This window comes from Notolepis coatsorum, assembly GCF_963971535.1.
Source record: "Notolepis coatsorum genome assembly, chromosome: 13".
In the NCBI taxonomy this organism is placed as follows: domain Eukaryota; kingdom Metazoa; phylum Chordata; class Actinopteri; order Aulopiformes; family Paralepididae; genus Notolepis; species Notolepis coatsorum.
This window is the reverse complement of record NC_140177.1, coordinates 5,746,320-5,750,015: the sequence shown is the minus strand read 5'-3', so window position 1 is coordinate 5,750,015 and position 3,696 is coordinate 5,746,320.

The following is a 3,696-nucleotide window of genomic DNA, read 5'->3' as shown; positions in this document are numbered from 1 at the left end:
GTCGCAGTAAAAGGGTTAACCGTTTGTTAGTGCGCCAGTGAAAGGGTTAATATCATAAGTAATGCGTAAGAGAGGCTGAATCTTTCCGCACACCTTTCACACGGTAAACGCAGGCCGCTTGCCAGCTCTTCATGACCGGGGTCGAGAGGTCACGGACCCTTTCACACAGAACATGGAGCTGTTGCAACAAGCCGGCGGTTTCCTCGCTCCCGTGTGAAAAGGGCGCTTTAGTAGAAACCGCGTCCGGTAGCTTTTTAAAAACGGTTGAAGCAAAATGGCGGCCACTTCGCCTAAGTTAAGTTTGACATCTTCACCGGTTCAAACCGTACGAATACAGCGTATGTGAGGGGGGGGGGGGGGGGGGGGAAGGCTGTAGGTCTTCAGAGCAGATTTGGCAATTCAGAAAGAAACGTAATATTCCGCATTTTGGCGTGGCCTGTTCAGCGGCGTTGATGTGTCAGAGCGCTAGGCCCCCCCCCCCCCCCTTCTCACTACTGGATGTCTGTTTCACACCTAGAGCGTTTCTCTTGCTGAAGTCACCAGACGGTGGGTCATAATGCTGGTGCCTGTGTCCTGCATGGAAACCTGACCCCCCCCCCCCCCCCCCCCCCCCCCCCCCCTCTCGTCTGCTGCCAGCCTCATATTGAAGTTGGACTTGTAATGAAAAGAATGGGCTCCGTGTTCCTACAAGGGGTCATTTTTTCATTTCCTTTTTAAACGTATCGAGTTCCACAGCAATGAATGGTAAAACCTATAAACGAATGGGAATTCATCAATAAAGTATTTTTAGCCTTGGCGATTAGTTTTATTTTTGTTTTCTTTTTGTTTTGTGTGTTCAATGAACGCTGTGAAAGGAGAGGCGGTAATGGTTTGAGTTTCTGTGGTGCCGTGTTGATCGTTCTTGTCTAATAAATGTACCATCCACTGCATATTGATAACCTTTTGGAATGCACACGTTTCCAATTCTTGACACTTGCTACCACTGGAGTAGACGGAACAGACCTTTCCGTCAACATTGACATGTTGGCGGGTCCACTGTAGGAGATAAATATGTGAAATAACAAGATATACTGGCGGCTCATCACCAGGACTTTGTCCTGTAATTAGAAAATAAAAATCGTTAATGGTGCCCACAGCAAAGAAAAACGGGACGTAGTCTATTTAATAGTGTACCTACAGTGAAGGAAAAAAAAGACCAGTTAAAAAAAGAATTGTTGTTTAATGGTTTACCCAGAGTAAAAAACAAAACAAGACACCATGTTATTTAATGTTATACCTACAATATAAAAACTGCAAATGTTAAATAAATAAAAAAAAAAACATCGTTTTCCTACAGTAAAAAAAGGAAATCTAACATCAGTTATTTTCTAGATCCTTGACAATTCCGTAAATAAATGATTAACTAAAATACGAAGGACGAGCATATTTACCATGGGAAGGTTCCTTCTCTCTAAATGATTCTCTGCCAGGTCTGATGCTGTGCAGGGCTGTTCCAGCAGGGGGCATATCAGGAGGTGCTGCATGGTCTGTTTCAGTGGCACAATCGCACACAACGTCCCCATCATTTAAGTATCTGCATTTGGCAAGAGTAGCTTTTGAACGTCCCAACACCAGGTAAGCTGAAGGATCATTTTAAATACAGCAACAAAAACACTATCAGAATGTGTCAACAATGAAAGACTTAGAAGTTGTAAAATAAATATTCAGTCAATTCCACAGGATTATGTCTTGAGCTGCCTAGTCTGGTTCCTTTACTCCATCCCATGAAACCATCTGAAGAAATGTCAAATAAATGTAGTTGTGGAAGTTTCATCCCTATCAAAGTCAGCTTTATTGTCGCTTCTCATAATGTCAAGACATACAGAGAAATAAAATTGCGTTTCCCTCTTCCCACGGTGTATACAAAAAATAGATCTAATATAAACAAAGTAACATATAGGACACTAAACATAAGTAACATATGGGACATGATGTACATACAATATACAGGACTATAAACTGGCTACATGTTTGTATGTATGATTGAAATAAATATAGGAGGTAAAAACTTTTTTTAGCATCAGTGGTACATAGTAAGTATAACTAATAAATAATGGCAGTAGAATACAATAATGGTAGTAAAGTGCAGTGAGATAATGGATATTGCAGTAAACTAATATAATATAAACAAAAATAATGGCAGTAAGGTAAAGTGGCAGTGAGTTTGTGAAGTGTCAGTGGAGGGGGTGTTCTGCTGGTCCTGGTCTCTCAGTCTGCTGGTCCTGGTCTCTCAGTCTGCTGGTCCTGGTCTCTCAGTCTGCTGGTCCTGGTCTCTCAGTCTGCTGGTCCTGGTCTCTCAGTCTGCTGGTCCTGGTCTCTCAGTCTGCTGGTCCTGGTCTCTCAGTCTGCTGGTCCTGGTCTCTCAGTCTGCTGGTCCTGGTCTCTCAGTCTGCTGGTCCTGGTCTCTCAGTCTGCTGGTCCTGGTCTCTCAGTCTGCTGCTCCTGGTCTCTCAGTCTGCTGGTCCTGTTCTCAGTCTGCTGGTCCTGTTCTCTCAGTCTGCTGGTCCTGGTCTCTCAGTCTGCTGGTCCTGGTCTCAGTCTGCTGGTCCTGGTCTCTCAGTCTGCTGGTCCTGGTCTCTCAGTCTGCTGGTCCTGGTCTCTCAGTCTGCTGGTCCTGGTCTCTCAGTCTGCTGGTCCTGGTCTCTCAGTCTGCTGGTCCTGGTCCTGGTCTCAGTCTGCTGGTCCTGGTCTCAGTCTGCTGGTCCTGGTCTCTCAGTCTGCTGGTCCTGTTCTCAGTCTGCTGGTCCTGTTCTCTCAGTCTGCTGGTCCTGGTCTCTCAGTCTGCTGGTCCTGGTCTCAGTCTGCTGGTCCTGGTCTCTCAGTCTGCTGGTCCTGGTCTCTCAGTCTGCTGGTCCTGGTCTCTCAGTCTGCTGGTCCTGGTCTCTCAGTCTGCTGGTCCTGGTCTCTCAGTCTGCTGGTCCTGGTCCTGGTCTCAGTCTGCTGGTCCTGGTCTCAGTCTGCTGGTCCTGGTCTCTCAGTCTGCTGGTCCTGGTCTCTCAGTCTGCTGGTCCTGGTCTCTCAGTCTGCTGGTCCTGGTCTCTCAGTCTGCTGGTCCTGGTCTCTCAGTCTGCTGGTCCTGGTCTCTCAGTCTGCTGCTCCTGGTCTCTCAGTCTGCTGGTCCTGGTCTCTCAGTCTGCTGGTCCTGGTCTCAGTCTGCTGGTCCTGGTCTCTCAGTCTGCTGGTCCTGGTCTCAGTCTGCTGGTCCTGGTCTCTCAGTCTGCTGGTCCTGTTCTCTCAGTCTGCTGGTCCTGGTCTCAGTCTGCTGGTCCTGGTCTCTCAGTCTGCTGGTCCTGGTCTCTCAGTCTGCTGGTCCTGTTCTCTCAGTCTGCTGGTCCTGGTCTCAGTCTGCTGGTCCTGTTCTCTCAGTCTGCTGGTCCTGGTCTCAGTCTGCTGGTCCTGGTCTCTCAGTCTGCTGGTCCTGGTCTCTCAGTCTGCTGGTCCTGGTCTCAGTCTGCTGGTCCTGGTCTCAGTCTGCTGGTCCTGGTCTCTCAGTCTGCTGGTCCTGGTCTCTCAGCCTGCTGGTCCTGTTCTCTCAGTCTGCTGCTCCTGGTCTCAGTCTGCTGGTCCTGGTCTCTCAGTCTGCTGGTCCTGGTCTCTCAGTCTGCTGGTCTCTCAGTCTGCTGGTCCTGGTCTCTCAGTCTGCTGGTCCTGGTCTCT